Raw genomic sequence first — 14519 nt, 5'->3', positions numbered from 1 at the left:
ACAGCAACCATGAAAACTCTCAGACTTAGTGAGACGTTGTCTCTCCTCTCCGTGTGAATCCAATAGTTTAACAGTTTATACATCACTTGTTGTAATCCATGTCTTTCTCATGGTACACAAGGGTTTCCACAGCTCTTATGAGAAACAGGCTGTTAAACAATGGTACTGCTTTACAGTCCGTCCTCAGGTCCTTATGTAACAATGTCAAGGACACTGTGAAATAAAACTTGCGAATACTACAATAGCGCTCTTTATTGTCCATGAGACAGAACCTAGTGGAAAAATTCATTTTGGAGGAATAGAAATAATTCAACACTTTACGCGGCTGCAAATATGAAAACTTCAGGCCTAGTTATGCTAACACAAGAAATGTAATGCATTAATACTGTAAATAATAAAACACATATAATATGCAAACTTATCATCAGAATATGCAAAAACATTTCATTAACAACTGCAACCTTTGTTAAAACATCACATTAAGTATGATAGAGAAGTGCATTTATTCTATGCGCATATGTATCTGTATACTAATAAATCACATTAAACATCATAAATTACATTCATTTCTACTAATAATTTATTAGAGCAGCTATTAATTGAAATTATACTTCAACATTGTTTTACGTCATGTTAGCATATTGCCAGTTCTGGTAGGCACAATGTCCACCATGAATATAATGCGAACACATTTAAAATGTGTATTATTGCAGCTTTCTCTCGATGTTAGGCTTTTTAATGTGACTACAAATGTCACCAAATGCTGATGTCTGGTGCACTACACGCATTACTAAAATATACACTCCAACAATCCCTCCTCTGACAGCATTCTATGCCATCACATAAAGTACATTCTCATTTACAATCAGACAACTCAAAGCCTGGTTGTTTGATATTGAAAGGGCGATGGTCTACTGGAATTCTCAATTCTCTTCAGGCTCTTGTAATAACTGCTCCTCATTTAATCCATTTCAATCTCTTCCCTCCTCTTTTGACCCTTAGTTCTTTGCAATTTCTAGCAGTTGTACAATTTGTAAAATCCAAGTCGGACTGTAGCACACACAGTCACAATCAACAAAGGTCTCAGGATTATTCTCACTATTCCTTGTCCCAAATGTTCAGACCATGATCAATGTTTGAAAATCCTTTACCTATAGCTTCACAAACTGTTGTTTCTTCCAAATCTTTCAGGTCATTTTTCTGGTTTTCATGTTTGTTATAAATATCGTTATCCCCTTACTATTATCCGGTATGTTTGTGCAGTAATATTGAGACTGCAAAACTTTACTGACTCTGCCTTCCTTTGCCAACAATATGTCTAAAGCAAGACAATTCAGCAAAACCATTGATCTCACAGCAACCATATCCGTATCCATCAGAAGCATAGCCCCTGCATAATCAGTTCACATTTTATCTACAATAGTTGACAACTTTCTAATCTTGATCTTAATCAGAATCACACCAACTGACACTATAAAGGCACAGAGTATGTCGTCTGGTTTCCCTGCTGCTCCTCCCTTTACTCTGGAATTTGGTCTCTCTTTCCAGACTGGATTGTCAAAGTTTTCCACATGGTAAATTTTTGGAAATACTTCCCCTAAAAAACATGTACCATATCAACCTTTCAGCAGCTTGTAATAGGCATTTTTCCCACAAATGAAATAAACACCTGGCATGGCAGGGTCCTGTCCATTTAACATGAAATTCCAAACACTTTCGAACAAAAACATGTGTCTACATTCAGTAGTTCCTACAAACTTATTGTTAGCCTTTGACTGCAGTGTGCGTGTATATATATATATACATAGATGTATATGTAGCTTCCCTACATGTTGCCAATCTAAAGCCAAGCGTCCTTGTGTATCACCACCTGCCAGATCGGTAGCATCCTTTTGCAATTCCTATAAAACTATTTTCATTGCTTTTAAAAATGGGGTCTCTAGTTGTCAGTCGGTTTACACCCAGTCCAAGTAGGGAATCCAGAGTGCGGAATCACTGGCATTGTCAGTCATCGGCAGGCGTCAGTTCTGGAGGTCGGTGCAGGGTCGTCGGGCCCTTGAAGTCACACGTGTTGCTGATCGAATTATGGGCTGATGACAAAGTCATTGGCGCTGGTGTTGATGGCATCGGGCGGTGGTGTGAAGCAGGACGATGAAATGCATGGTGCCCACAGGTCACGGTGTTGGCAGCAGCTTGGTGACGGCATCCTGCAGTGTCAGTGAGAGCAGGGCTGCAGTGTGAAGCAGGGCGGTGGGCGGTGCAGTGTCTCAGGGTCGCGGTACAGGCAGCGACATTGTCATTGCTAAAGCACTGTCATTGGTAGGCCCAAAGGTGCGGTATGACACGGGGGGCTCTGTGCAGTGCCCATCGGTCGCGGTGCAGGCAGGGGCATTGGTTGATGATGCTGGAGTTGATAGCACTGGCGTCAGTGGTCTGAGGATGCAGTGCAGGATGGGGCAGTGTTCCGTATACCTCATGAGTGGTGTCCATAGGCTGCGGTGGAGGCAGCAGCACCGGTGTCAGCTTAGACTGGTGTGAGCCAGGCGATGTCGAGTGCAGGGCCCACGGGTCATGGTGCAAGCAACAGCTTGGTGACGGTGTCAGGTGGCAGTGTTGGTGAGACAAGGGTTGCGATGCGAAGCGGGGCACGGTTCTGTGTGATGTTGTCAGGTCATGGTGCAGGCAGCATTGTTGTTGACGGAGTTGTGGTGGTTTTTCTTCTGTTGCATCACAAACCACATGGAGGGTCATTATGACCCTGGTGGTCCTGCCCCACCATGCCGGTGGTGGCGGGCAGACCTCCGACAGGGTGGTGGTGCAGGATCAGCAAATTATTATAAGGGTAGTGAACTAGCGGCATTTCAGCAAGTTCACCACTTGTACCGCCAGCGGGGTAGGACCATCTGGCCAAATGTTGACCACCTTTGCCCCGGCGGTCCACCTAACACTGCCTGCAGTATTTTGAGTATCCTTACCACCAGGGATTCCGTGGCGGCAGCCCCGCCACAGAATCCCTAGTGGTAAGGATACTGTTGACAGGAATACTCATTCCTGTCACCACTACAGGACTCCCCACCCCCCTCCATGTTGGAACACCCCCACTCCGACCCCATCAGAAGCCTCCCAAGCAGTGACACTCCCCTCCCCATCCCCATACTGTACCCCACACCCCCATCCACGCACACACACACCACACATACATACATACATGCACACATCTATTCTCACTCATTCACACACACATGGCCATGACACTACCCCCACCCCGCATACACGCAGTCACACAGGCACACAAACACCCACAACACCCCTCTACCCGCCTCCATTCACACACACACACACACACACCCATTCACACACACAACACTCAACACTCCCCCTCCCCTGTCAGTCAATCACCTTACCTGGTGGTCACAGTGGTCATTCGGGAGGGAACGGGGTCTATGGCGCTTGCTCTGCCACCAGCGCCCCACCAACACAACACCTACATGCCATCTACAATGTAGTAATAACACAGGCGGTGTTGTGGTGAAGTGGCAGTAGCGACAGAGCAAGCTCTACTAGACCGCCGACCGCCAGTATGGCTGCTGGCGGCCTCCCCGCCAAATAGTGGCGGAGAGCAGCCAGCAGCTATAATATGATCTGAAGATCACCAACACTGGCGGTCAAGTAGCGGGCGTGACTTCGGCGATCTGTGAACTAGACAACCGAAGTCATAATGAGGGCCATAGTTCCTAGTGCTGTAGGCAGATGAACCTGAAGTCTTTGATATCCCTGAGACTTTCAACAGGAGGCAAGCTCTACGTCAAGCCCTTGGAGAAACTTCACAAGCAGCATACACAGCAAAATCCAGTCTTTGCCTTCCTTAAAGCAGAAGCAGCAACTGCAGGCTAACTCAGCAAAGCACACACAGCAAAGGGACAGTACTCCTCCTCCAGCTCTCCAGCTTTTCTCCTTGGCAGAGGTTGCTCTTGATCCAGAAGTGTTCTAAATGTCTGGGGGGGTTGGTCCTCTACTTATACCAGTGCTGGACTTTGAAGTAGGCAAACTTCAGAGGAAAGTCTCTGTTGTTCACAAAATCCTGCCTTACCCATGCCTGGCTCCAGACACACTCCAGGGGGGCGGAGACTGCATTCTGAGAAGACAGGCACAGCCCTTTCAGGTGCAGGTGTCAGCTCCTCCCTCCCCACTGTAGCTCAGGGAGACTGATCAGGATATATAAGGCACACCTAATGTTCTGTAGTGTCACTGTCTAGAGGGAATTCACAAACAGCCCAACTGTCAGTCTGACCCAGATGTGAATTCCACAGGCATGCAGAGGCACAAATGGTTAAGCAAGAAAATGCTCACTTTCTAAAAGTGGTATTTTCAAACAGACAATTTAAAAACCAACTCTACCAAAACATGTATTTTTAAATTGTGAGTTCAGAGACCCCAAACTCCAAATCTATATCTGCTCTGAATAGGAAACCGCACTTAAAAGATATTTAAAGGCAGTCCCCATGTTAACCAATGGGAGAGATAGTTCTTGCTACCACGTAGGCTCTCATTATCCTAGTGAGACTACTGGATTTGGACAGCAGAATCATCTGTATTGCGGGGGACTGAGTCTAATCCCACACTAGGTGACACTTGTCGGCCTTCTCTGGGTTTTGTTAGGGCTAACTATCAGTGCCTCATCTCTACCCAAGAGCAGGGATGATTGGGCAACCAAGTGCATGACACAAATGACTCCTCAGTGAAAATCGTGGTGACTCAGATCTTATCCGTTTCTCTCAGTTACATTAGTCTTACTTATGCAAGGACAATCAGAGGCAGAGTATAGTTCAATAAGGTCTTATTGAAGTAACTGCATCTTACATAATAAAGTATGTATTGCAATAACTAGGACGATGAAGCATGCCAGGATTAAAATTGTGGCAAGGAGAGTAAAACACAAAAATAACACTACCATGTTGTCACTAAGGTTTTTAAGAATAGTTCCTGTCTAGACTATGTGAGAGCATATCATGTTAAGTTCTAATTCTGCCCTTCAGGTTCCCCTGGGAAGATGTTATCCCTCATAACTGAGCAAGAGGCCTGTAGTCTACATAAGCAGCGGAGCACTCAGCATACAGTCGTGGTCATCTGGCTGGAATCTCCCTCTAACGTACATGGGTGAAAGTAGTGTTTTTATAATAAAACAGCTGATGTTCCAAGAAAGGATCCCCATGTCAGAGTGTGTATGTTTCTGTGAACATTAGAGACATAGCATACACTTTTGCCAGCAACCTATCTAACTGCATTCTTGAGAAAAGCACAGAGTGAAAGAAATGTCTTGTTTAACAATGCAATGCTGGCCTAAGCAAAGAACAGCTAGATAGAGAAAATAAAACAAGACCGTAAATGTGGCTATTGTTAAAGTAATAAAAACAAAGCTGAATAAAATATATCTAGGTTAAAGTGCACAGCGGCAGGCCTACTTTGCGAAAATGGCTACACAACATTGAAATAGTGAAAAAACGAATTGCAGTATTTCACTATCAGGACATGTAAAACACACCAGTACCTTTTAAATACACTGCACCCTGCCCATGAGGCTGCCTAGGGCCTGCCTTAGGGGTGCCTTACATGTAAAAAAAGGGAAGGGAAGTAGGTGCACTTGCCAGATCGAATTGGCAGTGCAAGGCTGCATGCACAGACAATGTAGTGGCAGGTCTGAGACATGTTTACAGGGCTACTCATGTGGGTGACACAATCAGTGCTGCAGGCCCACTAGTAGTGTTTGATTTACAGACCCTGGGCACACATAGTGCACTTTACTAGGGTCTTACCAGTAAATCAGATATGCCAATCATGGATAACCCAATCACCAGTACAATTTACATAGGGAACACTTGCACGTTAGCACTGATCAGCAGTGGTAAGGTGCGCAGAGGCAATCAACCAGCAAAAAACAGAGTCCAGCATACCATAAAAACAGGAGGTCAGAAGGCAAAAAGACAGGGGGAAACACACCAAAAGATGCCAATTGCTTTTTTTCCTGTCATCAACTTCATTAATGAACTCCTTCTCCACCGGTATGAGAATGCAAGTTAGGTTAGTTTTTTTTTTTACATAAGCAGTTCCAAAAGTTAGTGCTGGTTCAAAGAAACCTCCCTCTATGTCAATAGTCTTCGCCTTGTCAATACTACTTGAATGCTGGCTGACAGGCACAAATGAAAACACTAAACAAACCTCGAACAGAAATATTGAATATACTCTTGGTTATACAAACGGGTTGGTAAAAGACTACAGGAAATACCTAAGTCAAAGGCAGACTATGGCATGTTATTCCTTCCTGAACAGATGAATGAATCTGAGTACAAACATAACAATCGTGCACATCCATAGTTTCAATATATTCATACAGTGATCTGTAGTATACATTAGAAGAAAATCTCTTCTTGAGCTGTCCAAATAAAGCAATCCCTCATCCTCATACTGTGTCTCTTGTTTTGTATGTGACTTCTTATGCACTGGTGTAACTGTGCTCTCTAAATTGTCCTTTGCTGACACACTCAATCCAGCAATCAACAATATACTCACAATCACACATACTATTGCTAACCCAATACACGTATACTTACATTTACTCCGTTTACCTTGATCCGGACCCATAACAATCCAAGATATCAAATTCAAAAGCTAAAAATCAAAAGCAAAATGAAAATGTTAAAGCAGCTTTCTTTCTCTTAAGTGAGCAAAGCAAAATTCAAAATCAAAAATATTTCTTCACAAAGCCTTTTTTGCCCTTATTTACAACAGTTATTGATCTTCTAGAAAGTGTATAAAATATTTCTCTTCTTGCAAATGTTTATAATCACTGCTAGAAGTTAAAATGTCTCTAGTAATAAACCATCAGGTAATCATCTAGCAGTGCCTTCAGCATATAATGTCTATTTTGATCAATTGGTATGGTATTTCACTATCAGGACCTGTAAAACACACCAGTACATGTCCTACCTTTTAAATACACTACACCCTGCCCATGGGCTTACCGAGGGCCTACCTTAGAGGTGCCTTACATGTACAAAAAGGAAGGTTTGGGCCTGTCAAGTGGGTATACTTGCCAGGTCGAATTAGCAGTGGAAGGCTGCACACACAGACACTGCAGTGGCAGGTCCGAGACATGTTTACAGGGCTACTCATGCAGGTGGCACTATTTGTGCTGCAGGCCCACTAGTAGCATTTGATTTACAGACCATGGGCACACACAGTACCCTTTCTACGTACTTACCAGTAAATCAAATATTCCAATCATAGAATAACCAAACACCAGTACAATTTACATAGTGAGCACTTGCACTTTAGCATTGATCAGCAGTGGTAAGGTGCGCAGAGACAATAAACCAGCAAAAACAGAGTCCAGCATAGCAAAGAAACAGGAGGTCAGAAGGCAAAAAGACCGTGGGAAACACACCAAAAGATGCCAGGTCTAACACATGTCCCCTCCAGCTGAGAGTAGGGAGAACTACCCAGCCCCTTGGGAGTTCTCCTCACTAAAATGAAAGAAGCTGGACAGACCATCAGCGTTGACGTGTTCTGTGTCAGGACAATCTTCCACTGTAAAGTCCATCCGCTGTAGGAAATGGACCACCTCAACAGTTTTGGGCTCTCACCTGTCATCTGTATTAACAATCTGAGGGGCCTGTGGTTAGTCTGAACCCAGACGTGAGACCCAAACAGGTAGGGTCTTAGCTTTTTCAGTGCCCAGACCACAGCAAAAGTTTCTCTTTCAATTGCACTCCACTTCTGTTCCCCGGGGAGTAGTCTCCTGCTAAAGAAGACTACAGGCTAGTCTAGGCTGTCTTCATTTAGCTGTGAAAGTACCACTCCCACACCATGCTCTGAAGTATGTGTGTATCAGAAACTCCTTGGAGAAGTCAGGGGCAGCATCACAGGCGCCGTGCACTTGGCCTCTTTCAGGGTGTCAAACACAGTTTGGCACGTCTTAGTATAGATCATCTGCCTAGGCTGCTTCACAGAAGTCAGCTCTGTCAGGGGGAAACAATGGTGCCATAACCCTTGATGAATGTCCTGCAATATCCAGTCCAGTGAGGCCTAAGAAGCCTCTCACCTCTGTCTGGGTCTTGGGAGGTGCCCAATCCCCAATGGTGTCAATCTTGGGCTGTAGGGGTGCTACCCAGCTGTTTCCTACCTGGTGTCCCGAGTACACCACTGACCCCTGTCCTATCTGGCACTTACTGGCCTTGATAGTGAGGCTGCAGCTTGCAGCACCTTCAACACTTCCCAGATGCAGTGCAAGTGATCCTCCCAGTTAGACCTGAAAACATCAATGTCGTCAAGGTAGGCAGCACTGAAGTTCTCAAGCCCAACCAGTATTGGGTAGCCATTTTTTAGGTATAGTTTTATACATGCTATTTTACCAAACTAGGCCTGCCGCTGTGCACTTTAACCTAGATATATTTTATTCAGCTTTGTTTTTAATACTTTAACAATAGCCACATTTGTGGTCTTGTTTTATTTTCTCTTTCTAGCTGCTCTTCGCCTAGGCCAGCACTGTGTTCTTAAACAATACATTTCTTTCACTCTGTGCTTTTCTCAAGGCTGCAGTAAGATAGGTTACCGGCAAAAGTGGTACGCTTTGTCTCTAATGTTCACAGAAACATACACACTCTTAACTGGGGATCCTTTCTTGGAACATCAGCTGTTTCATTATAAAAAACACTGCTTTCACCCATGCATGTTAAAGGGAAATTCCAGCCAGATGACCACAACTGTATGCTGAGTGCAGCTGCTTATGTAGACTACAGGCCTCTTGCTCAGGTATGAGGGATGATGTCTTCCTAAGTGAAGTTGAAGGGCAGAATTAGAGCTTAACATGCTGTGCTCTAACATAGTCTAAGTAGAAACTATTCTAAAAAACCGTAGTGACAAGATGGTAGTGTTTTTTGTGTGTTTTACTCTCCTTGTCAAAATTTGAACATGCTTCATCATCCTAGTTATTGAAATACATGCTTTATTATCTAAGATGCAGTTACTTCAATAAACCTTTTTGAACTTTACTCTGCCTCTGATTGTCCTTGCATATGTCAAACTAATGTAACTGAGAGAAACGGATGAGATCTGAATGACCACGATTTCCCTGAGGAGTGATTTGTGTCATGTGCTCAGTTGCCCAATCATCCCTGCTCTTGGTTAGAGATGAGTCACTGCTAGTTAGCCGGAACAAAACCTGGATTAGGCCGACAGGTGTCACCTGGTATGGGATCAGACTCAGTACCCCGCAATACAGGTGATTCTGCCGCCCAAATCTAGTAGTCTCATTAGGAAAATAAGAGCCTACATGACACCACGACCTGATCGACCCACCTTTGGTAGGTGGCATGGGTGTTCTTCAACCCAAAGGGCATAACCCCGAACTGGAAGTGACCCTCTGATGTGGAGAACACCGACCTCTCCTTGGCCCCATCAGTTATGGCAATCTGCCAGTACCTAGATGTTAACACAAATGTGCTGAGGAACTTAGCACCCCCCAACCAATCAATGAGATCATCAGCTCTGGGGATGGGGTGGGCATCAGTCTTGGTGCCTGAATTGACCCCACGGTAATCCACACAGAACTGAAGTTCTGCTGTGGCACCAGGTGCAGCAGCTTTAGCTACCAAAACAACTGGGCTGGACCAAGGGCTGTGGAGTGCTCAATCACCCCTAAAGTGATCTTGGATGCCTCATCCTTGTTGCTGGCCTTCACTCTGTCAGCTAACCTGTAAACGTTGTGTTTCACAGGCAGGCTGTCCCCAGTGTCTGCATCATGTCCGCATAGATGGATGACACCTGGAGTGAGTGAGAACCGAGTTTAAAATTATACGAGTAACTGGTGACAGTCACTCTGCTGCTCTAGAGTCAGAGAGGAGGAGAGACCACACCTTCTACTGACCCATCCTGCTCCCTGGCAGACAGGAGGTCAGGAAGTGGGTCACTCCCCTCTTCCACCCATCATCTGTAGCCAGAAGCATGGTTAACTCAGACCGCTATAAGTGGGGTTTGAGGTGGTTCGCAAGTAGGACCCTCAGGGGATTCCTTGGAGTCTGCAAGTCCACTAAGTAGGTGACATCACTCTTGCGCTCCTTCACCTCAAATGGCCCTGTCCACTTGTCCTGTAAAGCACAACACTCTACTGGGGCCATGACCCACACTTGCTGGTCAGGCTGAAACTCATGCAGAGCAGTATTCTGGTTGTACCAGTGTTTCAAGAACTCCTGGCTTGCCTCTAGGTTCTCTTGAGCGAGCTTCCTGAAGAGGGCAGTATGGTTTCTGAAGGCCAGCACGTAACTAAATACATTCTGGGGTGACTTCCTAGGAGCTTGCGCGCAGTCCTTTTTCACCAAACTTAGAGATCCTCTGACCTGGAGCCCATACAACAGCTCAGAGGTCTAAAGCCAGCCCCCCTCTGTGGTACGTCACGGTAGGCAAAGAGAAGGCATGACAAGAGGAAGTCCCACTTATGCCTCATGGAATCTGACAGACCCCCAATCATGCCTTTCAGGGTTCGGTTGAATTGCTGGACCAACCCGTTACTTTGGGGGTGGTAAGGAGTGGTGAACTTGTAGTTGACTCACAACTCCTTACACATGGTCTTTATGTACATGGACATAAAGTTGGTACCCCGGTCAGACACCACCTCCTTGGGGAAACCGATTCAGGTAAAGATACCCATCAGTGCCTGGGCTACAACAGGCGCTTCTGGATACCGGGTGGCATGGTCTACCAAGACCAGGATGCACCTGTTGCCCAGGGCTGTCTTGGGGTCCAGAGGCCCTACTAGGTCAATGCCCACCTGCTCGAAAGTGGTACTCACGACAGGAAAGGGTTGGAGGGGAGCTTTACATTTCCCTCCACTTTTGCCACTCGCTTGGCAAGTCTGGTAGGTCCTACAGAAAGCATTAGTATGCTTTCTCCTTTGGGGCCAGTTGAAGTGGGTGACAGGCCTTTCAAAGGTCTTGCACGTCACCAATTATCCTGCCAGAGGCACATCATGAGCCAATCCCAGTGGGAAGGCTCTGAAGCGTTAAGGTCCCTCCAGCACATGAGCTGCCCCAGGCTTAGCAGCCTTAGGCTCACTACACAGGAGACCATTCTGCCAATAGATCAGGTGATTCTAGGGCTCAGCACCAGCTGCCTGGTCCTCAGCCTGCTGCCTAAGACCCACAAGAGTAGGGCACTCCTTCTGCTCTGCACAGAACTTCTCCCTGGTAGGACCCTCTTTTTGATGCCAATGGGTCAGCTTAGGTAGGTCTCCCTGTTCTTTAGGTGCCGGAGCACCTCCCGTGAAGTTAGCCTCCTCCCGGACCGTGGGAACTTCAGGGATGGGTTTCCCACTCCCTTTTCCTTTTGCTTGGCAGAGATCTGGGCCACTTATTCAGGCTCCAGGTCCTTCCAATCACCCTGACTGGTTGCATTGACCAAGTGGTCACAGGCCCACTCTGGCAACCCCAACATCCCCAAGGACAACCTGAGCACCACATCAGTCCAGGTGGAAGTCTCTAGGTCATTGTCCAGCAGACAGTCAACAGGCATGGTGGGACTCACAGCTACACTCAAGGAACCTGAGACCTCCCCCCCACTCAAAGGGAACCTGAGCCACCCTACAGTGGTGCTCCGAGTTGTCCATTGCAACTACTTGGCGGAATAGACCAGGGACTTTCTGCTCTTCAGACACCATGTGACATCGGACTGTGGTCACACTTGCTCCAGTATCTCTGTGAGTCTCTACCCTCTGCCAAATGATGGTCACCCACTGCCTGTATTTTTTAGTGTTAACAGGCAATAGGTTTCTCTGGACCATCTCACCATCCCCTAGTGAGACAAGGGTCATCTCAGTTGGTTCCCCACACCCACCTGGGATCTACTCGTCCCCAAGCGCTACACAGGCCAACCCCTTGGTCCGCCCACCAGTGAGTGGCTGTGTCCACTTGGAACATTTGGGATCTCCCTTCATGTGACCCACCTGGTCACCCACAAAACATTTACGGGCCCTGTCTCTGCAGGCTTTCCTGCAGAGATTGGGGCCCTTTGGAGAACTCCTTTTATTTACCCTTCCCCCCCACTCTGATGCTGGGGACCCTTCCAACCTTTAACAGAGTCTCCCCCATACACCTTCTTGTGGACCCTGTACTCACCCAGCAGTCTGCCTCCATAGCAAGATTCCTGGGGTCAGTCAGCTCACTATCATTCAAGTGCTGGCACAGCTCTGCAAACACAGACAAGACAAGTGCTCCCATGCAATTAAGTTGTAGAGCCCCTGAAAATCTGTGACACGACTGCCCCTCATCCAACCATCACGTGCCCTGCAAAAAGAATCCACACATTCTAACCAGGTCTGTGAATCAGTTTTCTTACTTCTTCTAAACTGACCCCCTTACTTGTCAGGAATGAGACCATACCTGGTGAGAAGGCCCTCCTTTATGTCAGAATGGGTTAGGTTGTACCCCTTACCCACAGCTAACAAAGTGTCCCGCCCCTCCTCTGTGAAATGGTTACATAATCCTGCTCTCCAATTCTTCTCAGGGACCCCATTCACATGGATGGATGCCTCACATCCCTGAAACCACCTCTGGATATCATCGCCCTTCTTGTACTCTCTTCCTGCATTCTTGGGAATTCATTTGATCTAGCTCTTTTACTCTGAGCTTATGGTCTAAAAGCATCTTCCTTTCCTCCATGGCTCGCTTCACCCTTTGGTCCTCCGTTTTTAACCTCTCCAACTCTATCTGATGTCTCCTGGCTTCTCTCCTGTCTTCCAGCTCCTCTGGAGTCAGGCCCTTTGAACCACCACAGCTGCCTGGCCCGGAGGGAACCTCCCCCCAGCCCCAGCAGCTCCTGCACCCCCAGCACATCTTCCCTTGGATTTGGCTCCACGGTCTCCCCAGTTGGATCCTCAGAATGCCCACTAGCATTTCTGGCTGCTACCTACGCCCTCAGTGGCTTTTGTAGCTCCTCCTTCCTGGTGAGGCCTCTAACTTGGACTTTGAAGATTTTGCAAACTGACTTCAGTTCTTTCACGATGTAGGTTTCCAACCTGTCCTCCTCAAAAACCTTATCTAGGGATGTAACTGATGATGCTCTTGACTGAGACATGATGTAGTAGGAAGTTCACTTGAACTCAAGACCAAAAATAAATCAAAGGAAAAATCTAACACAAACAGCGTGCATGTGGTATGTAGTGGTCGGCGATAAGGTAGGAGTGTACACACTTCACTGTAGATCAAGTGCAAATGCAAGTCCTATCCTCACCGCTGAAAACTAATGTTAGAAATGGGGTCTGTAGTTGGCAGCCACTTTACACCCTGTCCAAGTAGAGACCCTCACTCTAGTCAGGGCAAGGGAGATACCCAGCTCAGATAATCCCTGCTCACCCGCTTGGTAACTTGGCACGAGCAGTCAGGTGTATCTCAGAAGCAATGTGTAAAGCATTTGCACATAACACACAGTAATACAGTGAAAACACTACAAAAGGTCACCACACCAGTTTTAGAAAAGTAGACAATATTTATCTGTGCAAAACAAGACCAAAATGAGGAAAATATAACATACAGTAATAAAGATATGAATTTTCCAATAATTACTTACAAATACACTTCCTTGCAGTCAATAGCTCAGTCTAGGGCTATCACGGCATCGTGAGCAACAAATCCAACAGTTCAGGCAAACCATGGCATCGCATGCCAGCTATCGTTTTGTGAAAACCTGCAAACAGTACCTTAGAAATGTAGGGCGTTGTGATCCTCTCAATAAGATCTGGAGTGTGGCGTCGCTGACGTTGGCAGGCGTCGGAGGGCGTCAGTTCCAGAGTTCGGTGCTGGGGTCATTGGGCCCTTGAAGTCGCACAGGTTGCAGATCGAACTCCAGGCTGATGTCAGGAGCGCTGGTGTTGATGGCATCGGGGCTGCGGGGTGAAGCAGGACGATGCAATGTGCCATGCCCACAGGTCATGGTGCAGGCAGCAGCTCAGTGACGGAATCCTGCGGTGTCAACGAGACCAGAACTGGAGTGTGAAGCAGGGTGGGATGACGTGCATTGTCTCCAGGTCGCAGTGCAGGCAGTGGTTTTATTGCTGAAGCTCTGTCGTCGGTTGGCCTAAGGTAGCGGTACGACACGGGGCACGTCCGGTGTCCATGGGTAGTGTTGCAGACAGGGTCTGGCATCAGTGGACTGGGGCTGCGGTGCGGGGTGGGGCAGTGCTACATGTACCTGTGCATGGTCCAATGCTCATCGTGCAAGCAGCAGCTTGGTGACAGCATCAGTGAGACCAGGGTTGAGATGCGAAACAGGGCACCACTCCGTGTGGCGTTGTCAGGACACGGTGCAGGCAGCGGCGTCATTGACAGCGTTGAGGTGGTTTTTCTTCTGTTGCAGTACAATACACAAAGTTCCCAGTGCTGTAGACAGATGAACCTGAAGTCTTTGATATCCCTGAGACTTCTAACAGGAGGCACGTTCTACTTCAAGCTCTTGGAGAAACTTGAAAAGCAGGA

The sequence above is a fragment of the Pleurodeles waltl genome, chromosome 2_2 (genome assembly GCF_031143425.1).
Source record: "Pleurodeles waltl isolate 20211129_DDA chromosome 2_2, aPleWal1.hap1.20221129, whole genome shotgun sequence".
Lineage (NCBI taxonomy): Eukaryota > Metazoa > Chordata > Amphibia > Caudata > Salamandridae > Pleurodeles > Pleurodeles waltl.
The sequence above is the reverse complement of the archived record's forward strand: the minus strand, read 5'-3'. Positions refer to the sequence as shown.